The sequence below is a fragment of the Moschus berezovskii genome, chromosome 2, assembly GCF_049115385.1.
Source record: "Moschus berezovskii isolate FMDL1 chromosome 2, NW_MosBer_1.0, whole genome shotgun sequence".
Taxonomy (NCBI): Eukaryota; Metazoa; Chordata; class Mammalia; order Artiodactyla; family Moschidae; genus Moschus; species Moschus berezovskii.
Genome location: NC_142461.1, coordinates 46,651,994 through 46,675,974, shown reverse-complemented (window position 1 = coordinate 46,675,974; position 23,981 = coordinate 46,651,994). Strand labels below are relative to the sequence as shown.

At 40.3% G+C, this 23,981-nt stretch overlaps 1 protein-coding gene across 5 annotated transcripts in view; it reads right to left on the bottom strand.

Moving 5' to 3' along the window:
- TRAK2 (trafficking kinesin protein 2) overlaps positions 1–23,981 on the bottom strand; it is a 70,123-nt gene that overhangs the window by 45,311 nt on the left and 831 nt on the right. Inside the window, exon 1 of one of the 5 annotated variants that reach the window (XM_055397075.2) lies at positions 23,716–23,853. The exons of 2 other annotated variants lie outside the window; for them this stretch is intronic. The gene's annotated coding sequence lies outside the window, so the exon portion shown is untranslated. Of the gene's footprint in view, positions 1–2,731; positions 2,749–23,527; positions 23,681–23,715; positions 23,854–23,981 lie in introns of those variants that run through there. 2 more of the 5 variants (XM_055397079.2, XM_088828343.1) reach the window with 2 other exon arrangements.

The following is a 23,981-nucleotide window of genomic DNA, read 5'->3' as shown; positions in this document are numbered from 1 at the left end:
TAGACAAGCCTGAATTTTCTCTCATTTACTGGTTTTCTGATTCTGAGCACATTACTTCCCAGATCATAATTGTTGAGGCGCAAGTAATAATCAATTATTCTTTATAGGGAGGGTCAAATATGATGAGCATCAAAATGAATAACAGAAATTCCTAACTCAGTAACAGACGTACAGTGGACACTGAAATGTGACACTTATCCCCTCCAGCTACCCCCTTTAACTTGGGCCTGAAGAAAAAATGATGTCTTCTTAATATTTCTAAGGTTTCTGACCCAACAGTCAACTCTGAGCTCAGAATGGCTACTTTAAGTATGAATTACATGTAGTCTAAAGATTACCTCTGAAAAATCTTCATTTAGAAAGAGATAAAGATTAAGCAATAAAACAACAAGTGCCAAAAAGCAGGACCACTGAAGGAGATTATTACTGAAGCTGATTCCTTCATGGATTCTGGGGAAGGGCTGCCGACCATAAAAAGTTTAACTAGCATAGTAGCGGCATTAGCTTCCTATTGCTGTTTCAATGAATCACCACAAATTTCAGTGGCTTAAAACAACACCAATTTATTATCTTACAGTTCTGGACCTCAAGGGATGAAAAACTTTCAGTGGATCAAAACCAAAAACCAAGGTATTGGCAGAGCTATGCTTCCTCTTTTGGCTTTAGGGGGAAATCCCTCTCCCTGTCTTGTCCAGCTTCTAGAGCCTCAGTCCTTGGCTCAGGGCCCCTTCTTCCATCTTCAAAGCCAGCATCTCCGGATCTCTCTCTCTCTCTGCTTCCCCTGTCACATCACCTTCTTCTGCCACATCTTCTGCTATCTCCCTCTTATGGACACCCATACTTTTACTTAAGGCCCAACTAGATTAGCCAAAATAATCTCCCCTCTCAAAATCTGCAATGTGGTCCTTTCCGCAAAATCCCTTTGGCTATATCAGGTAATATTCACAGGTTACAGGAGACTAAGGTCTAGGTATCCTGGAGGGCCATTATTGAGCCTATCACAGAGGTTAAGAACATTGATTCTGAACCCCCGTTCTACTACTAGTTGCATGACCTTGGACAAGTTCAGTTCAGTTCAGTCGCTCAGTCGTGTCCGACTCTCCGCGACCCCACAAGTTACTTAACCTCATTTCTTCATTTGTAAAATGGCCTTAATAACAGGTCTCCTTTATGGAGATTAAGTGAGTTACAAGAGGATAATAGAAGAAACCTGCCTCAGATGGTCACTGGGAAATTCCATGAGTTACTACATGTAAAGCTGTTAGAACAATACCTCAGAATACAGTAAATGCTATGCAAATATTAGTTATTATTATTTCTATCAACATCAAATAGTACTATTTTATCATTATCATTATAATTATTCAAACCTATAGAAAGCTGTACACACTGTAAAGCTACTGATCGCTTTATGATATCTTCTTGCAACTAAGAAGTCACATTTACTTCCTGTCCTCTGATGAGTGATGCTAGTTCAGTTCCCTTTATCATTTTCTCTCTGCCTCTGGGATGCATAAATAGAAGCCAGCAGCATCACAGTCCTAAATGCAGTTGAAACTAAACTCTGGCAAGCACAAACAGTGCACATCCAGTGCCTCTCCTAATTCACACACACACATTCTTAGTACTTCCTTGAGTACTTTCTACTTGCTATGCTGGATCTATATTCATTCTTTTTAGGAACAACTTCACCACTTTTCTTCATAAAACAATCAACCAAGCTGCATTATTTAACAAGAAGCCAACTTTTGTAATTCTTGCACATTAAGGAGAAAATAAACTAAACTGGCCCAGTGACTTATTTTAATAACAATGAGACATAAACAGAACAAACAAAACATGTCATTGATATAAATACTGCTGGCAGAATACAACAGGCAGATGACTTAGTTTAGCCTAGCCATGGAAACTAAATGGTCAACAGGGAGGGCCTAAATATAGGTCCTGTGTCTTAAAAAAAAAATCTTGCTACTTCCTTAAAACAGGATACTCTGGCCAAAACAGCCTTCCAGGATAGGCTAAAACAATTCAGGGACACTTCACTTGGACAAGAGTGCAGAGTCTACAATTACAGTAAATGTAAGGATGTGACAAATATTTAAATTGAAAAAATATACTTAAAATTTTTATTGTACAAATAATATTTGGGGGATTAACTTAAAAAACATGTTGGCTGCTGATCTGCCTGCAGAAATGGGAACAGTGACAATCACTAATTCCAGCAGCAGCTCTGGTAGGCAGTGAGAAACTTAATCCAGGCCAAAGATAAACTGTACAATTTCAAACATAAAATAAACGTGACACATTCCTGCATTAAACAACAGACTTTCAAGAGACTCACTAATTTTCTGGCTACATCAAAGATAAAACTTGCTGAAAAACCCCACAATAATTTTAAAGTCAGATACTAAACTACAAAAAAGTCTATAGGAAGGTTTCAGTGCTAAAAGCTGAAAAAGGGGTGGCGGCGGAGGGGTGTACCTCTGAAATCCACCCTGGATAGTGAGCAATGGATCTCACAAAGGCAGAGACCACACATGACACCAGGGCCAGCTGCAAGGGCGAGCCACAGTACACTACCTCCAGCACACCTATTCTACCAGCAGCTGTCAAGTTCACCCCAGCAGCTATGTGGTCCCAGCAAAATTTTGACCCCTTTTTTATGTGTCATTCAATTTGATGACCAGCAGGGTTTCCAGAATATAAAATATAGAGAGGCAGCTCTACTTACAAACAGGATGAATTCCAAAAGGTTGTGAAATCCATTAGTCTAAAAGTCCAAAACTATGAGTGAGATTTAGGTTTTTGGGGTCCACATTTCCTCTGAGCTGGTAAATTTTTGGCACTAAAAAAAATAAGTGTCCTGTTTTGTTTACAATGAACATTTACTGAGGCAGACAACCCCTCCCTTCCACAATCTCCACCAACAGAAGGGAGGGAACCTCTGGCAGCTAAGGAATCCACACTAGAGTTTCACCTGCAGATTAGAAATGGCCATGAACCCACGGTGCCATCTGTGGTGTTTGATAAGTTTCCACAGGACCACTTTCACTCATCATACCCAGCCTTCAAGTTCTTGAACTCCAACTTTAACCTGAATTAGACTGACTAAACAGGCATCCCATTTTAGACATTCATATTTCTTCACCTTTGGCTGCCTGTCAAAGGCACAGGCACATCCTTGGACTGTCCTTAATAATCATTATTATCCAGTCATAAATTTAACATATGTAATTTTTTCACTTTCAGTTTTTTACGCAATTTGTATTTTCATATTGAGCCATCTATCACCAGTACTGCTTTCAGAGACAAAATGGGGCTTTATAATATTTACAAGATACCTCAAAAGTATACACATATAAAATAAACATGCTATAAATAACAATGGTTGAGTTGGAAATGATTTCATCTACTGGTAATCAGCGGAGCTGAACTTGATCTGTAGCATCCATTGCCCCTATCCAGAAACTTTCAGAAATTACAGGTTTTAAGCAGACAAGCTTGTGTTTCAAAGGATTTACAAAAAAGAAAATCTACCATGCAAGGACAGGACTTTCCATCCTATACATTTAGAGACGTAATTTTCCACTTGATCTTAGCCAAAAGGCCAAGAAGCAATTGGAGAGATATAATTTTAGATGTCGCTTATGCTTGATATTTGGTTTCAAGCCAAATATTGAAGAAGGTTTGAAGAAAAAATTAGTCTGCTGCCTTGTCTGCAAAGATAATGAATTTATGTTTCAAAAATCCAGTCTGAACTAAGGCACTTGAGAGGGATACTGTTTCTCTATCCTTCCTCAGTTCAGTTCAGTTCAGTTGCTCAGTCGTGTCTGACTCTTTGCGACCCCATGAATCACAGCATGCCAGGCCTCCCTGTCCATCACCAACTCCCGGAGTTCACTCAAACTCATGTCCATTGAGTCAGTGATGCCATCCAGCCATCTCATTCTCTGTCGTCCCCTTCTCCTCCCGCCCCCAATCCCTCCCAGCATCAGAGTCTTTTCCAGTGAGTCAACTCGTCGCATGAGGTGGCCAAAGTATTGCAGTTTCAGCTTTAGCATCAGTCCTTCCAATGAACACCCAGGATTGATCTCCTTTAGAATGGACTGGTTGGATCTCCTTGCAGTCCAAGGGACTCTCAAGAGTCTTCTCCAGCACCACAGTTCAAAAGCATCAATTCTTCGGCGCTCAGCTTTCTTCACACTCCAACTCTCACATCCATACATGACCACTGGAAAAACCATAGCCTTGACTAGATGAACCTTTGTCGGCAAAGTAATGTCTCTGCTTTTTAATATACTAGCAAGAGAATGGGTGACTGCTAATATGTATCTGATTCATCAGGGTCATCAAATCACTAAGAGCTAAAACCACCATGGTTGGATGGCATCACCAACTCGATGGATATGAGATGAAGAAAGCTCTGGGAATTGGTGATGGACAGGGAGGCCCGGAGTGCTGCAGTCCATGGGGTTGCAAAGAGTCAGACATGACTGAGTGACTGAACTGACTGAAAACCACCACAGCAACACTGAAGATTTTCCAGGCAAGGAACCATCTGTGAGTCAATGATTAATTTTACAGCAGTCATATTATATAACTGCGGTTGTATATTCCATACAGTACCTTTTACAAAATCAGACAAACAATCCAAAAAAAAAAAAAATTAGGGACTTTTTCAAGAAAGCCAGGTCCAGTCATTATTAGAAGCCTTCTGTTTCATGTTTGACACCTACATCCTCATCAAAGTACAAGGACAATTATTAAAATATGACCCCAATCATGAGGAAAATGTTAAATCATGCTCTCATGCCTACTCTTCAAGAAGTTAGGAAAACAGGATTTAAAAGAAAATGTTAAGAAATAATATTTTATGGTGTTTAAATAAGTAAGTTTAACCTATCTGGAAAATTCATACACCCAGGTGTGCTAGAATAACAACCATGGCATCTTTTTTTCAAGTTTTTTAAAAAACTTATTTTTAATTGGAGGATAACTGCTTTACAATGTTGTGTTGGTTAATGCCATACAACAGCATGAATCAGCCATAAAGATACATATGTCCCCTCTCTCTTGAACCCCTTCCCCACCCTTCTAGTTTGAACAACTATGGCATCTAATAAAGATTATCACTACCATTGGATTTTATTTTCCAATTTTTGGAAGTATAATATTAAACACGTTAGTAAATGTGCTTCCTTTTTCCATTTGGCATTTCAATGAGTTACACACACTGATATTCAAAAGTTAAAGTCAGAAAAGTTAAATAATACTTTTCTATTTATAATGGATTATGAAATAAGATAAATTACATACCCCATTTATTTTTACACGCTTTTCATTAGTTATCCACATTCACCAATTGGTAATATTAAAACAGTGTTTCTGTGCCTCAGTTTTCTCATTTATAAAATGGGAATAATAATAGGACCTATTTTATGTGGATTAAATGAGTTAATATTTATAAAGCATATACAGCAGTATTTGGTATACAGTAAGCAACAAAGGTCTGTCTAGTCAAGGCTATGGTTTTTCCTGCGGTCATGTATGGATGTGAGAGTTGGACTGTGAAGAAAGCTGATCGCTGAAGAATTGATGCTTTTGAACTGTGGTGCTGGAGAAGACTCTTGAGTGTCCCTTGGACTGCAAGGAGATCCAACCAGTCCATTCTAAAGGAGATCAATCCTGGGTATTCATTGGAAGGACTGATGCTAAAGCTGAAACTCCAATACTTTGGCCACCTCATGCGAAGAGCTGACTCACTGGAAAAGACTCTGATGCTGGGAGGGATTGGGGGCAGGAGGAGAAGGGGACGACAGAGAATGAGATGGCTGGATGGCATCACCGACTCGATGGACATGAGTTTGAGTGAACTCCGGGAGTTGGTGATGGACAGGGAGGCCTGGCATGCTGTGATTCATGGTCACAAAGAGTCGGACACAACTGAGCGACTGAACTGAACTGAAGCATTAGTTATGTGTTTAACAAAATGTAAAAGCTAAATAGATAAGGAGGTAGAATTATAAAATACAAATCACACCATTTCATGGTACCTGGTCATGGCACACAGACTTAGAAGAAACAGGACTCAGATCCCCTCCACACGGTCAGTAGCCCTGGCTCTCAAGAAGAACATACTTTTAAAGAAAGCATGGCTCTATATCTCATTGCTCTATACCTCTCTATATCTATCTGGGAGTGCCACCCAGCAATAATTCAGGAGTTATTAACAATTATTCTTACCCAAGAATAATTACTGGCCTTAGAGGAACTCTTCTAATCCTACAAAAATTTACCCAAATATAAAGCCCTTGGTGAGAATGCAGACTAGTACAGTCATTCAGAAGACCCATAGAAACTACGCTGTCAAATTAAGTACACACGTACCCTTCAATCCAGCAGTTCTGCTCCTGGGTATATCTATTTTGAACAGATTCTCATATCAGCACATAAAGAGACAGGTGTGAGATTATTTCCTGCATTGCTATTTGTGATAATAAGGTGAATGCCTGCTCCCTGGAGACTAATAGGTAAAATGTGGATACATACCATGGAGTAACACAGCACTAAAAATACAGTGCTGAGTGAATAAAGCAGAAAGCAAAATGAGAGATACCACAATGCAATTCACATAAATTAATGTTTTCTGCACTATAAACATTAAATGCTTGCCTTGATGAGAAGAGAGTGGGAGAATTTGGAGCAAGGTAAGGAGATACAAGGGAAAAAATTTTAAAAATCTATGAAATCCTACTAGGCAGACTACTTATCGTATCATTACTATTGCATCTCTTTTCAGTCCTTAATGTCTGAACATGTACCTGGACATGAAAACACTTGCTGGCGAGAGTATATGCAGAACTAGCAATCTCTGCAATGTAAACTATGTGGGGAACAGTTCCTGACAATTTCTTAAAAGGCCATGTTACTTTTCTATTACTACCTAGCTGCTCTAACGCAGTATAATTAGATTTCAACTAAAAAAGTGGTTAAAAAATACCAAGTGAGATTAAGCCTTGATGTTGACATCTTGAGGTGTTTGGTTATATGGTTAAAAAAAAAAAAATTTGAAGGGAACAATGTTTAAAGTTCAAAGATGACAAGAGTTTAAAAGTGGCATATAATAAGTTTATATTTCTTAAACAAACCTATTTACCATCTGATGAATAGCTCAAAATTACTAAATGCATACCTCAAAAGGGTAGACTGCTCACATTCACAAAATAGTTTTGATTTAGTTCTCTAACAGAAAGCAACTTGATACTTAACCTCTATCTGAAACTCTTTTTTAGGAGCACACCATCTTTGAACCACCTGGCAAAAGAACTACACAAGGTTACATACTATAATCAATTCTAACACTGCAAAAGTCTTTTCAAGATAGGTTTTCTTATTACTTCTGTAAACAGTGGAGACTAAGTTTGATATGAATTACTGAAATTTTGTAAAGTTTTATAAATGGAGAAAATAAGCTACTGGAAGGATTATTATTATCAAATTAAACCTAATAAGGTACACATTTCATCATTTTAACATATAACAGCAGAGCTCCACTTAGGAAAGAAATGCTTTTTGTTTGAGAAAACACATGGAAAATGCACTTATGGTGGAAGGTAAGGCCTTGTAGCACCAAAGGAAGGCAAAGCGGCTCTGCATGAGTCCAGGGAAACAACTATATATTTTTCCCTCCTCTGGAAGGGAGAGAGAAGAGAAGGGAAAGAAGTCCCATCCAGATGGCAGTAACTCAGAGGTCACAGAACACTAGAATCTGCAGAAATCTTAGGGAAAGTTTAGGCTTCTTCATAACATAAAACTGAAGGCTCTTGAGCCAACTGTTTAGTTCTTAAAGGGTCTGTCTGGACACTCAGATGACATTTGGGTATAGATATATGGATGTGAGAGTTGGACTGTGAAGAAAGCTGAGGGCCGAAGAATTGATGCTTTTGAACTGTGGTGTTGGAGAAGACTCTTGAGAGTCCCTTGGACTGCAAGGAGATCCAACCAGTCCATTCTAAAGGAGATCAATCCTGGGTGTTCATTGGAAGGACTGATGCTAAAGCTGAAACTGCAATACTTTGGCCACCTCATGCGACGAGTTGACTCACTGGAAAAGACTCTGATGCTGGGAGGGATTGGGGGCGGGAGGAGAAGGGGACTACAGAGAATGAGATGGCTGGGTGGCATCACTGACTCAATGAGGGTGAGTTTGAGTGAACTCCGGGAGTTGGTGATGGACAGGGAGGCCTGGCGTGCTGTGATTCATGGGGTCGCAAAGAGTCAGACACGACTGAGTGACTGAACTGAACTGATATTAAAATATTCATTCACAAGAGCAGTTACTGTCAGGAATTTATATTCTAGGATATTAATAAAGTCATCAGAGCTACCATATTTTAAATCTTTTTTTTTTTAACACAGAAAATTATGTCCTTTTGACTAAGTGAAAGTGTTAGTTGCTCAGTCCTGTCCGATTCTATGCCTCCATGGGCTATAGTCCGCCAGGCTCCTCTGTCCATGGAGAGGCAAGAATACTTGACTGGGTAGCCATTCCCTTCTCCAGAGGATCTTTCCAACCCAGGGATCAAACCCAGGTCTCCTGCACTGCAGGCAGACTCTTTACCGTTTGAGCCACCAGGGAAGCCCTTTTGACTAAAGTAATGGCTAAAAAAAAGATAAAAAACAATTATAGGTCTTCAAAGATGGATAATGCAGAGTAAATGGCATGATAGAGTTTGTGGTTTTCCTGTTCTCTTAACCAAAAATGAGGGGAAACACCTCAAGCAGAGGCATTTTATATAATAGATTCTGCGGGACCAAAATATGTACGATACTTGCAGAACCAAATAAATCCTTCCCTAACAAATCAGAAAGCATTTTCTTTCAAGGTTGACTGGTAAAATTTAGGTAGTAGATTAAATCAAAAGATACCATCACCTGAAAATCTACAAACATTTTACAAAAGGTTAAGAAATAAACGGAACAGATATAATCATGCTGGCAACTTAAGAATATTCCTGTATAATCTGCTCTTCCAGACTTATCTTCAAATCAAACAGCCAAGAAGACACCTTGAAACAGACTTTCATAGACCAATGAGGTAAATTCAAACTTTAAGCACAGAAATTCAAAAGAGAGGTTAAAAAATTGATGTCATTGCTTTCTTAAAGATTTTTACTGGAGTATAGTTGATTTACAATATTGTGTTAGTTTCAGGTGTACAGGAGAGTGAATCAGTTATACATACACATATATATCCACTCTTTTTAAGATTCTTTTGTGTCATTTCTGTCTCCTCTGAAAATAAAATATAAATTTGCTTTTGGTAGCTTTAAGATGATCCTAAATCCTTCAGTTATTTTAAACTTAAATACTTAAAGCCTTCTGAAGTAAAAAGTTTTCAAAAGCTGCCACAAGAAAAACCATAGGCAAGACAGCTCTTCAGATCAATGAAGCAATCAGTGGCACCAGTACACGCAAGCTTACTTGACCAGGAATAGGGTATAACTTAAAATAGGAGTGAGTGATGGTCAGAATAGAATATTTATCATAAACATATTTATCAGTTCAGTTGCTCAGTCATGTCCGACTCTTTGCGACCCCATGAATCACAGCACACCAGGCCTCCCTGTCCATCACCAACTCCCAGAGATCACTCAAACTCATGTCCATCGAGTCGGTGATGCCATCCAGCCATCTCATTCTCTGTCGTCCCCGCCTCCTCCCACCCACAATCCCTCCTAGCATAAGACTCTTTTCCAGTGAGTCAACTCGTCGCATGAGGTGGCCAAAGTATTGGAGCTTCAGCTTTAGCATCAGTCCTTCCAATGAACACCCAGGACTGATCTCCTTTGGAATGGACTGGTTGTATCTCCTTGCAGTCCAAGGGACTCTCAAGAGTCTTCTCCAACACCACAGTTCAAAAGCATCAATTCTTCGGCGATCAGCTTTCTTCACAGTCCAACTCTCACATCCATACATGACCACTGGAAAAACCATAGCCTTGACTAGACGGACCTTGGTTGGCAAAGTAATGTCTCTGCTTTTTAATATGATATCTAGGTTGGTCATAACTTTCCTTCCAAGGAGTAAGCGTATTTTAATTTCATGGCTGCAATCAGCATCCAAAGTGATTTTGGAGCCCAAAAAAATAAAGTCTGACACTGTTTCCACTGTTTCCCCATCTATTTCCCATGAAGTGATGGGACCACATGCCATGATCTTTGTTTTCTGAATGTTGATCTTCAAGCCAACCTTTTCACTCTCCTCTTTCACTTTCATCAAAAGGCTTTGAGTTCCTCTTCACTTTCTGCCATAAGGGTAGTGTCATCTGCATATCTGAGGTTATTGATATTTCTCCCGGCAATCTTGATTCCATCTTGTGTTTCTTCCAGCCCAGTGTTCTTCATGATTTACTCTGCATATAAGTTAAATAAGCAGGGTGACAATATACAACCTTGACATACTCCTTTTCCTATTTGGAACCAGTCTGTTGTTCCATGTCCAGTTCTAACTGTTGCTTCCTGACCTGCATATAGGTTTCTCAAGAGGCAGGTCAGGTGGTCTGGTATTTCCATCTCTTTCAGAATTTTCCACAGTTTATTGTGATCCACACAGTGGAATCACCACAGTGGTGGTTTACATTTGCTTTTAGAAATGAGTCATCTGATCGGAGAAGGCAATGGCAAGCCACTCCAGTACTCTTGCCTAGAAAATCCCATGGATGGAGGAGCCTGGTAGGCTGCAGTCCGTGGGGTCACGAAGGGTCAGACACGACTAAGCGACTTAACTTTCACTTTTCACTTTCACACATTGGAGAAGGAAATGGCAACCCACTCCAGCGTTCTTGCCTGGAGAATCCCAGGGATGGGGGAGCTTGGTGGGCTTCTGTCTATGGGGTCACACTGAGTCGAACACGACTGAAGTGACTTAGCAGCAGCAGCAGCAGCATCTGATCCCAAAGTTGGCTGTATTTACAATGAAGCAAAAAGACCCGTGTTTCTAAGTCCACCATGGTTTTTTTAAAAAGACAACTCCAAATACGAGACTGATTTTGCCTTTAAATGGGCTAGTCTACAGTATCAAGAAAAGAACACAAACATATTACCATAAATTGGGAATACTTCTGTTCTTTATTCTGAGCTGCTAAAGATAGTAAGTGGACTACAGATCAAAATAAATCCTTATTCCAAAAAATTAAGTCCACCTCTTTCTTAATATCTTGCAAATGGCAGGCATTCAGTAAACATCTATTAAATGAATGAATCAATCTGTAGTCAAGTTACATCCTTGCAATCTGCAGTAGGGAGAAAATGGAGCCACGTGAGAAATAGAAGACTGAGAACATTTGAAAACTGAAGGCTTTCTTAGCCTTCAAAGATCTGCATAGGCCTCTCCTGGGTTTCCGTAAGAAATGTGAGCATATAAGTAGGGCTTTATCAGTTAAGCCCATCAGTTATACTGAAGTTGAAAACATCCCCTAGAGATGGGTTTGTCAGCAGTATGGCAAGAAACCACAAAACCTTTAATACCTGTATCCCCTGCTTCTTGACAGTTGACTTTACATCACATTGCTTTTATGAAGGATCTACATAAGTACCTGTTTTCACAAACAAAAAAAATTCAAAGAGGATTTTGCTTTTATGAAAAAAGGCATTTGTTTTCCTGAGAACCGTTACAGAGGCAGTGGGCATCCCAGGCAGTGAGTGGGGCACCGTCCAGCTCCTTCCCGTGGAACTACCCTCAGCGTCTGCTCATCCAGCCACGATGGCTTTGAACTGTGTCTGTGACCATCTGTGCTTCATCCTGACTTATTCTGTGCATCTGTTAGCAAGATGTGTCCTAAGGTAACTGCCTCACTTTACTCCAGCTTTCTACAAGGTTTCACAGGAGGGCTCTACTTTCTGATATCAGGGGACCCTTGTATCCAACTCTTCCACACCACCCTCATTTTCTTCTCTTAGAAATATTGATAGTAAGATGTTTTCCCCCTAAAGTTAATACATGGTAATGAGAAAGGTCCAACAAACTGCAATGGGCAGGGGGAAAAGTTCTTAGACTAGAATAGAATAAAAATAATTCGATGACACAGCGGCATAACTATGACCAGCAATTTATGGTGACTATGGTGATATGTGGGCTTCCCAGGTGGCAGTGGTGGTAAAGAACCTGCTTGCCAATGCAGGAGACATGAGAGATGCGGGTTCGATCCCTCGGTTGGGAAGATCCTCTGGAGAAGGGCATGGCAACTCTCTCCAGTATTCTTGCCTGGAGAATCCCATGGACAGAGGAGCCCAGCAGGCTATAGCCCATAGGGTTGCAAAGAGTTGGATACGACTGAAGTGACTTAGCACGCACACACATGGTGATACGCTCCAGGATTACAAGCTTTTAAAGACTTCTTTCTCCCTATGCTAAATGGTCTCAAGTGGCTAATTTTTTTGAGCTATGAAGTCCACTTCTAATTTTCTTTTCTCCCTCACTGGGAGGCTATCAACCTTTGCTGCCAGTGTGCCTCTCCCTTTCTAACCTGCTGTTGGCTGAGAAACCAGATAAGCAGGTTATCAGAGAACCCAGAAGGTGTCTGCTTGAGACTGAACCCTAGGACCTGTTTTTTGACCCTTGGCTCACTCTTCAAGCTCCTCTTTTTTTACCCTTCCAGCACTAGGGATTTAGCTGGCTGGCTTCTCTTCCTTTGACACTGTTGCCAAGTGTTTTTCTCAACCCGGTGTTCTTCTCTTTCGGCTGGCTATGAATATGTTTTGTCTTTAATCTTTACTGTCTCCTCTGAAAAGCATAGGTCCTTGTCTCTTTTGTGAGAAGTTTACTATGAATCACTATAGAGAAATACAGTGGAAACAAGGAGAAAATGGTTCAGGAAATCTTATAAAATCTGTATTGTGATTTTGCTCCTTAATCAGTGTTTATTGACTGCCCTACTTGGATACCCCCAGCAGACTACATGCTCAATTCTTTCCTGACTACACTACGAGCTCCTTGAATGAAGGTATTTTACTTTTGTATGCCCCAAACCAAACTGACACACAGTAGGCCTGCAGTACATGCCCAACTATAACTTAATGATTAAAAATGTCAACATACTGAATTAAAGATGTAATTGAATGAACAAAATTGATTATTGGTACATTTCAATCCAACATCAACTAAATGAATTGCTTGGGAAAGCAAAATCAAGCTAAGATTCAATATTTAAAAGAAAACACTGTATTTGCTTTATGAAAAACTCAGTATAAGAGTTTGCTGGTAAACGGATGATTTATCATCTTCATAGCAATAACACAGTACCCACTTTCCTTGTAATAACTAAAAAGAATGAATTGTCAGCTTTATCAGAAAGCTAAACCTGAACCTTTGACTCATTGCTTAATTTTACCAAGTTTTCCACAAATAGCATTTGCAGCTGTTTATGAATGCATTTAAAATGAGTTCCGTATCAAATAAGAAACGACCAAGTATCTTCTTTAAAAACTTAGCTACTAATATAAGTCTCATTTGTAATCTTTCAATTTTGTGACTAAAAATAAAACAAAGTCACACTCAGTGCTTTAGCCTAGTACTAGCTAAAAAGAGGAGAATGGTTGAAAGGAAATTTTATTTTTTTTTAGGTTGTTAAATTATGTGCTTAGGAACAGTAGTGCCATCTCAGAGACACTGTAGTTGGTTTCCAGTCTCCTCTTCCTTTCCTTCAGACAGAGACTGTTCTTTCTTAACCAACAAGCTTCCCTTTGTTTTGATTTATATCACTGGCCAAATAACCCCAAAGCACGACACAACATGGTGTTGGGTGAAATGGAAGACTATGACTGAAAGCAATCAAGAGCTGAAGGCAGAGTTTTGGCACCCAGAACCCAAACACGTACTTACTTTCCACAAGTGATGGGTTTTTGAGAAATCCACTTTCAAAGCTGACATACATTTTAAATGTAAAGAAGAAGTTTAAGTTCTGAAAAGATCACAGAACCTTGTGGGGAGAGGCTGTTGCAAGTTCTTCAGCTACAGGCATAACACAATAAACATGCCCTCTGTTATCCTGTTAAATAACAATTCCATATCATATCTTTCTCAGTCTTCTCTGAACCCCTATCTGCGCTTCATCTCTCTCTCATTCCTCCCACCAATAAACCCACATAATCCAAAGTAGCTGTCTCTCCAAACTCCGAGAATTTAGTACAAACGCAATGCCAATCATACATTTACACACTTGTTGATGGGAGTGCAAATTAGCAATCCTCTAAGAGAAACTGCGTGGCTGGAAGACAAAAGGGGGAAAGAAACTTATTTTTCATCATTTCCTTCATTTCAACCTGTTAAAAAATAATGAAGCGTACAAGTCTTTACTCCTGACTAAACTGCTCTACTGGTTATCCCTATACTCCATTAGCTTCACCTTCTTCCATGGCCTATTATCATGCCCCAAGTCTTCCACTTCATTAAAAACAGATAAAATAAAAATTTGAAAATCTCCCTTCCCCAAATTCTCGGGTCCCTTCTAGCTGCTGGGCTCTGTCCTCAGCCAAGTTTCTTCACAAAGTATTCACTCTCATGCTCTTCTTCCTGTCTCTCATTGTTACCTCAACCCCACTACAGTCTGATCTTTCCTGAAACCAGTTTCCCTTCAGTTGCCAATAGTCTCTGCTAACCAATCTAATCAACCTTCTTAGGTGTTATCTTGGGTTACCTCTGATTCAATATTACGGACCACTCCCTCCTTGAACTTTCTTCCTGTGGCTCTCCTGGAGCCTACTTACTATGAATGCTCTTTCTCAAATGCCTCCACTGGATCACCCAGCTCCCTCCTTTTGATCCTTAAATGCTGGTATTCCCCAGAGTTCCAGTTTTGACCATGTTCTCATTTTTTTTTTCATGTATCTTTGTACAAACCATTCACCACCGCTGATTAAACCACCTCTTTCATGTTAATAACTCCCAAACAGGCTCTTCAGACCAGACTTCTTCCTGAGCGCCACTCAAATTTCTCACAGCTGATCATGATCCCATGAACTGACCCACAGAACCACAGATACCTCCTTTCTCTCACCTTGCTGCATTCAATCCGTTATCATTCCCTGTGTAGTATAATACCTATATATATATATCTCAAGTGCACCCACTTCTCTTCATCCTCTCTTCCACCATCCTAATTCAAGCCATCATCATCTCTTAGAACATGAAAAACCTAACAGACTCTGTTCTTAATCTCCTCTGTATTCTCCAAAAGGCAAAAGAATAAAGTTTTAAAAATTAAACTCCTTTTTTTAAAAAAATTCAAGGATGTCCATAATATACAGAATAAAATTCACGCTTCAGATCTCCAAGGTCCAGCCCCGCCTGGCCCCTGACTACTGCTCTTCCCTCATCTTGCACCACTCTCCTCCTTGCTCATACTCAGCCACAGGCCTTCTGTCATTTCTTCCCACTTCCTCATCACACTGTCTCCTATCTTGGGCCTTTGTAACTGTTCACGGTACCCAGAATACTCTTCCCTCTTGTTCTTTGTATGTTAACTACTTTTACCAGTTCACCTGATCTGAAGTAGACTCCCCTGCCACCTTTATTTTCTAACTTCACATTTAATGTTTCTTTCACAACATGTATTCCAATTTACTTCCAGGAAGTCCTCTTCCAGACAGGAGGGAAAAAGGTGCTATCTTCTCCCTTTCCTCTCACTTGCTGACCAGAATGGATATATAGTAGGAGGAGTTCAAGCAACTCAATAAATATTTGTTGTTGAAATGAACTATTAACTGAACCTGGTGGGTGAATTCTTTCACCACTAACATGCATAACTATCAACTTCATTGTTATACAACTTGGTGTAACACTCTTAAATTAGACTATTTTATTTGAACTATTCCTTTACTCTTCATGACTTGTCAGAAAGCTTTCTAAAGAAAAAGAACTCGCAGTTTGGCAAACTGACAGAGATATATGGATAAGCTTCAAAGACCTCAGTGATCTTTACAACATGAATTAGTTCCACTTTTATACCATGGGTAGACTTTGTATGCTCATTTTCTAGCATGAATAAGCCATAATACAGAGTGTAATTAATCAGAATGTCCCCAAGGTTATGTGAGTCAGTAATAAAGCTACAATAAAGTCAGAATATTACATAATAAGAAGCCAGTTATGAAAGAAATTTTAATAAAATGATCACTATTAACAACTGGTCAACTAGATCAATCCTGGGTGTTCATTGGAAGGACTGATGCTAAAGCTGAAACTCCAATACTTTGGCCACCTCATGCGACGAGTTGACTCACTGGAGAGGAGTCTGATGCTGGGAGGGATTGGGGGCAGGAGGAGACGGGGACGGCAGAGAATGAGATGGCTGGATGGCATCACCGACTCGATGGACATGAGTTTGAGAGAACTCCGGGAGTTGGTGATGGACAGGGAAGCCTGGCATGCTGTGATTCATGGGGTCGCAAAGAGTCGGACACGACTGAGTGACTGAACTGAACTGAACTAGCTGCTTATTGGACTGCTTTCAATAAACGTTTCTTGAATTAAACTACAAGTACTGAAAAGAGACAAAAAGTAATATACAACAGTCTCCGTCTTAAGGGGAAGATAAAGATCTAAGAACTCTAATGGGGAGAGTTCTAATGATCTCCATGATCTAGATTAGACCTAAGATTTGATGATCTAAGAAATCTGAGAATATAAGATAACACCACCAGATAAGAAATAAGTATTTAATGAGTATTGTTGTATAGATAGTGAGTGGGGCGAGTTCTTTTCTAGCTGAAGTGGCCTGGCTTCACACAGGAGTAACATTTAGTACAGGGCTACTCAAGAACACAGGGTTCCTCAAGGATGGAAAGATTTCAGTACTGAGAATGGGGATGTCTGGTAGGCAAAGGTCAAAGAAAAAGAGGCCCCAAAGCAAACAGCAGACACAGCCAATTTGGCAGCAGTGTACAGACCAGCTTAAGTGGGAATGCTTATGAGGAAGGTACTTAGAGTTTTAAATTAGACTAGCTCAGATTAGGAAGTGTGAACTTGATCCCTCAGGGAACAAGTTTCTTTCTTTTTTCTTTTTTTCTATTAAAACTTTTTTTTTCCTACCATGAAACAATATTGTTTGGTCAGTTGGTCACATTTGTGTTCTAACTCTTTTTTTTTAAACTTATTTTTTATTGAAGTACAGTTGAATTACAATGTTAATTACTGCTATACAGCAAAGTGACTCAGTCATACATATATGTATATTCTTTTTCATATTCTTTTCTGCTACGGTTTATCACAGGATACTGAATATAATTCCTGTTCTATACAGTAGGACCTTTGCTGTTTATCCATTCTACATATATCAATTTGCATCTGTTAATTCCAAACTCCCAATCCAACCCATTCCCACCTCCCTCCACCTTGGCAACTACCAGTTTATTCTCTATGTCCTTGATTCTATTTCTGTTTCATAGATAGTTTCGCTTGTGCTGAATCCAAATATAAGTGATATCATATGGTATTTGTCTTTCTGACTTAATAGGATAATCTCTAGTTTCATCATGTTGCTGCAAATAGTATTATTTCATTATTTTTTGTGGCCGAGTAGTATTCCACTGCATGTATATATCATATCTTCTTTACCCATTCACCTGTCAAAGGACATGGTTGTTTCCACGCTTTGGCTATTGTGAATAGTGCTGCTATGAACATAGGGGTGCTTGTATCTTTTTGAATTATAGTTTTGTCCAGATGTATGCCCAGAAGTGAGATTGCTGGATCATATGGTAATTCTATTTTTAGTTTTCTGAGGAATTTCCATACTGCTTTTCCACAGTGATTGTACCAATTTACATTCCCACCAACAATGTAGGTGGGGGAACAAGTTTCTAAGTGGAAAATGACATTTAAAAAATAAATTTGGAGTCAGAATACAGGATAAATTTCAGGAATGGAGAGATTAGAGACAGAAAATTAAGAAATTTTATTATTATGCCTGAATTATTATAATAAAGGCATAAACTATGTATATAGAAGCACAAAGAAGGATGTGTGCAATTTGTGAAACTGTAAAATAGGACTTAACTGTTAAGTAGGGATTAGATGAACTCTATCCTCTCCTAAAAGATTATTACTTCTAATATACACCTCAATCATTTGGTTTAAAAACCTATACAATTTTCCTTGCCCCTCACTCCCTAAGAGTTCTCTTTCTCAGACATTTGCTGTTGTCTGCCTCCCATCCCCCAAACCGGCTTCTCCAACGACATAATATATTCCAGCCAAAACAAAGGACTGTATTTACTAGTTCCCTAGACACACCAGGAAATTCCCAAACCAATGACTTTGTTCATGCTATGTCTTCTTTAACATCCTCTCCCCATTCTATGTATCCAAAGTCTAGACATTATTCACATCCGAGGTCAACGCTACTTTTCCTATCTAGCTGTCCCAGAAGCCCCAACTCAGAGCAAGCATTGCCTCCCAATACTCTTCATTTTCCTCTAAAACACTTTTTTCAAAAACCTTACACTTGTTCCTTATTTCTTCTGACAAACTGTACTCTCCATGGAAAACACACCCAATTTATTTCCTCCTCCTTTCATATGTAACTGAAGATCTTAATAAATAATACATGGCAATAGTAATGATCTTGATAAATTATATATGGCAGTTATATATGGGTAAAAGCACAGACTCTGAAGACAGCCTGCTTGAGTCTGAATCTTAATACTGCCATTTATCAGCTATATGACCATGGGCAAGTTACTTAGTCTCTCTGTGTTTCAATATCTTTATGCATAACGTAGAGATAATAAAAGTAGATCCTAGAGAAGGAAATGCCAACCCACTCCAGCATTCTTGCCTGGGAAATCCCATGGACAAGAAGTCTGGTGGGCTACAGTCCGTAGGGTCGCAAGGGTCGGACACGACTTAGCAACTAAACCACCACAGCAAGAGTAGATATTTCATAAAACTGTCAGAGGACTTGGCTTAGAATAGAATAAGTACTATAAAAGTGTCTATTAAATACAGTGGAAAAATACTAAATATTCTGTAATAGGTGAGTGAAGCTTATTTACAGAAAGCAAAATGTCAAAAGCAAAGCCAGTCTCTAGGGACAAAATAGGTATATACAGATTCTTCTTAAATCTTATGTATGCCCTTAAGGGTTAGCTGTGCCCTTTTGAATCTTCCTTATACTAACAATGGTCTTGTTATGTCAAACAATTTGACGTTTCAATATTCTGAGAAAATATTTAGTTCAGCTTCCTGTGACAATAAGACACCCAATTGATCTTCTTGCCTCCAGTCTTACCCTCTTTAATTCATCCTTCCATGGCTCACAGAGTATCTTTCTAAAATGCAGACCTAATGTTTTCCCACTGCTGCAAATCCCCTCCATTCTATCTCCCTTAGGATAAAGTTTAAAATCCTTAGCGTCTCATACACATTCATCCAAAATGGCCCCTGCCTCGTCTTCAGAATCATCTCTCAACACTTTTTACCATGAAACCTAATCACCTGGCCACACCTCAAAGACTTTTTGTGTATCATTTCTTTGCTAGAACATCTCTCCATTCATTTGCTAGGACCACCATAACAAAATACCAATGGATAAAGAATCTGCCTGCAAAGCAGGAGACGTGGGTTTGATCCCTGCATCAGGCAGATTCCCTGGTGGAGGAAATGGCAACCCACTCCAGTATTCTTGCCTGAAAAATTCCATGGACAGAGGGGCCTGGCGGGCTATACAGTCCACAGGGTCACAGAGTCAGACATGACTCAGCAACTAAGCACAAGCACAGGCTAGGTAGCTTAAACAACAGAAGTTTATTTGCTCACAGTTCTGGAGGCTAGAAGTCCAAGATCAAAGTATCAGCAAGACTGGCTTCTCCCAAGGCTTGCATATGGTTGCCTTCCCGAAGTATCCTCACATGGTCTTTTTTCTATGTATACATTCTCAATGTCTCTTTTGTGTCCAAAGTTCCTCTTCTTATAAAGATACCAGTCAGAATGAATGATACCCTAAAGGTCTCATTTTAACTTAGTTACCTCTTCAAAGGCCCTATCTCTAAATATAGTCATATTCTGAGGTTATGGGGGCTAGGGCTTCAATTTACAAATTTTGGAGAAACACAACTAAGCCCACAATAAGGCCTTCTCCTTTTCTTTGGTCAGGCTAATTCCTATTTGTTTTTCCAAGACTGGCCCAAGTCTTCCTATCCAGGCAGATTTCACTGCTCTGTCTCTGTGTTCCCACAGTACTTCTGTGTGTTGCTCACTCATAAACACACTATCCCAGTTGTCTCTTTCCTTCTTCAGATTGTATTCCTTAAAAGCAGAGAATAAATCTCTAGCACTTAGCACAGTGTCTGCCCCATTGAAGAGATTTACTAAAGATTTGATTATTTAGGGAACACAGAAGAAAGAATATGAACTTTGAATAAAGGCAAGCATGAGTTCAAATCCTGGTTCTAATATGCACCTATGATTTTAAACAAGTCACTAAATGTTGATCTTCCATTCTACATAAGGTAGTTATAAAGATAAATGACTTAACTATAATAAAAGCATCCATTTTTAGGGTTGGTACATAGAGAGTGAGTGAAGTTGCTCAGTCATGTCCAACTCTTTGCGACCCCATGGACTGTAGCCTACCAGGCTCTTCTGTCTATGGGATTTTCCAGACAAGATTACTGGAGTGGGTTGCCATTTCCTTCTCCAGGAGATCTTCCTGGCCCAGGGACTGAACCTGGATCTCTCACATTGAAGGCAGACGCTTTATTGTCTGAGCCACCAGGGAAGATGGTGGTACATAGTAGGTGCTCACTAAACGTTAGAGTACAGATTCTGGGACTGCCTAGGTTTGAGACCCAATTTCCCCACTTAGTAGCTGAATGACCTCGGGTATGTTAACTTCCCCTCTGCTTCAGTTGCTTATCTAAATAAACATCGCTCACTGCTAATGTGGGGATGTTTACTATTATATGATCACTTAAGATCTGAACAAATATGGCTGGATATCATGAGTAATTTAGTTCCTTCAATTATAAAGTTATTTTAAATGTGAATATTACTTAAATGCTTCAGACTTCTTACCAACCACACAGGATAGTAACTAAAGAGGTTCAAAAACTGGTATGGATGATATAACTAAAGATCAAAATAAACATGAAATAATAAATTTTCATGTGTCTCATTCCTTATTTTGGTGTTTAAATATCTTGGGTATTGAAGAAAATATCTTAAACAAGTTTTTCTACTCTCTGTGACTATGGATGTTAATCATTTGTAGCAGAGAATACTACTTCTTGGCTCAAATTTTCAATTTCAGAACCACTAAACCTTTGAACTAGAAAGGCCAATCCTATTATGGCTTACCTAAGTAAACAGGTGGATTTGTAATGGGCTCTTAGGGTCTTAATGAAAAGCTCTGTGAAGGACGGGCATTGCAAGCAGAGAGAACACCTGGTTCAAAAGTACTAAAGCAGGGTTCATGACTTATTCTAGATATTCAAGGTATGTAGTAGGAACTAGTATTAGAAATAATGCTGGAAAATTCTTTTTAAGTATCCAACCTTTAAGGTCAGCAATTTCTTTAGTAGGTAAAAGTTATCTGACCTATAACTTTGAAGTAAGGCAGATCTAGGTATGAATCTCCACTTGTTACATAAGCACAGTTTTAGAGCCTTAGATTATGCAAGGGGGTTATTATAGTGATTAACTGGTCAATGCACATAGAGCTCATAACTGAGATGCCTGGCTGACTGGGAGGTACCTAGCCACACAGCGACCCCATGGACTGTAACCTGCCAGGCTCCTCTGTTCATGGAACTCACCAGGCAAGAATACTGGAGTGAGTATCCATTCCCTTCTCCAGGGGAATTCTTCCTGATCCAGGAATCAAACCCAGGTCTCCTGCATTGCAGGCAGATTCTTTACCATCTGAGCCACCAGGGAAGCCCCAATAGTGATTAACCTATCAAATGTACGGAGAGCTCATAACTGATATGCCTGGATGATTGAGAGTAATCAAATGTTTGTCTTTCTGACACCTGTAATCATATGAATAAACACCTGTAAAATAACTTAAAACTGTCTCTCACATAGTATGTATTTGCTGAGTGTCTGAGGCTTACTGAAAATGGCTTAATTTTAAAAACAGAAAGCTGACCAGTGTTTTCCCCAGCCACCCAGGCAGCCTTCCAGTTAGAGCCCCCGCCTCCACATCTCCAGAAATTGAGACCCAATCATCCTGCTCACTCTGCAGCAAGAAATCCAGACTTTCAGGGAGAGGAGGGAACATCAGACAGAAAGTCTGCAAGGACATATTCTCATCAGGAAAAACTTTCCCCAAATCGCAGAGCCTCAGGTCAGGGGGTAGGGGGAATGGGATGGAAAAGGCTCCTCTGGTCAGCTGGGTGAGGTGAAGAAGGTAGGTGGGACTTCCAAGTTCTGGAAACACCTTGGAATCTTCCCCAAGTGGCTGTCAATGGGTCTCCCCTTCACACAGACTGCTGCTGCTAAATCGTTTCAGTCGTGTCCGACTCTGTGCGATCCCACAGACAGCAGCCCACCAGGCTCCCATGTCCCGGGGATTCTCCAGGCAAGAACACTGGAGTGGGTTGCCATTTTCTTCTCCAATGCATTAAAGTGAAAAGTGAAAGTGAAGTCGCTCAGTTGTGTCCCACTCTTAGCGACCCCATGGACTGAAGCCCACCAGGCTCCTCCATCCATGGGATTTTCCAGGCGAGAGTACTGGAGTGAGGTGCCATTGCCTTCTCCGTCACATAGACAGAAGTCAACAAAAAAAGAAATCTGCGTGATTAAAAGATAAAATAACAGAAAGCTGGGGTAACGGCGGAGATAAACAAGTGTCTTCATCCCTGCCCTTTCTCCTCACCAGTGTCCTTCACAATTTCTTCCCAAGTATCACCACACCAACAGTAACATGCTATTTGGAGATCACTGTAGTTCAGATTTCCAATTCTACAGCAAAGATTAGAAGGTCAGGAAAAAAAGTCACTGAAATAGATAAAACTGGAAGAATTCATTTCCTTTTTTACCCTATAGTCCATTATCGCTTGATGAATTTCAAGTGAAAAGTTAGTTTTCGACGCAGAAACTGCAGGCTTAAATAAAAGGTCCTTGGGCAAGTAACTGAGTTCACGACAATTATAATGACCTAGAAATCTTTTAAGTGTTTAGGAGACTACCTTTACTCTGGTACTAAAAGGACGTCGGCTAATATCCATTATGCTTCAAACTGAAGGCAAGCGTCTTTCTTTTAAAAGACGTGCGGTGTCTGGCTCAAAATCAATCTCAAGAAAAGCCCAACTCAACACAGAAAGAGCTCTTTTCCACATCCTCTAGTCTCGCTCACATCACAGACGGCAACCAAGGCTTGAGATTTAACATCCAGACACTAAAGCGGTTCATCGCTCAACGATGGGGTGGGTGCTGTCCGGCACAGGATGGGATGCTGCCAATCCTGAGAGGTGCAGCTGGTGTGAAACCCGAGGCCAGAGCCCGATGCCCATCCCTTAACACTTACACTTGGAAGACCACCCGCTTCCCATCGCCGGGCTGAGACAAGGGGAGGACCCAGTCCTCCGGTACTCCAACTCCGGGGTCCCCGCGTGACCTCCGAGGACCGAGAGGAGCGCGGGGCGGGGAAGCTCCTCCGCCTTCAAGGGAAGATGGCAAGGGCAAGTTCGGGTCGTAAACGGAAAGGTTACTCACAGGAATGACCCGGCGTCCTCCGTCCAACGCCCAAGCTCCCTCAGGGAAAAGTCTCCAATGAAGCGGCAGCTGGAGAGCAGCAGCCTGGGCGGCCGCGGCTGCCAAAAACTACCTGGGCGTGGCAGGGACGGGCGGGCAACTTCACAACATCATCATTCAGCGACTTCGGTTTTGCAGCGACGCCAGGTCAATGACAGCCCCCACACAATCGGGGAAGAGAGGAGACCCATTCTCCCAGCAGCCTGCACGGCGCCAGCGTACGACCT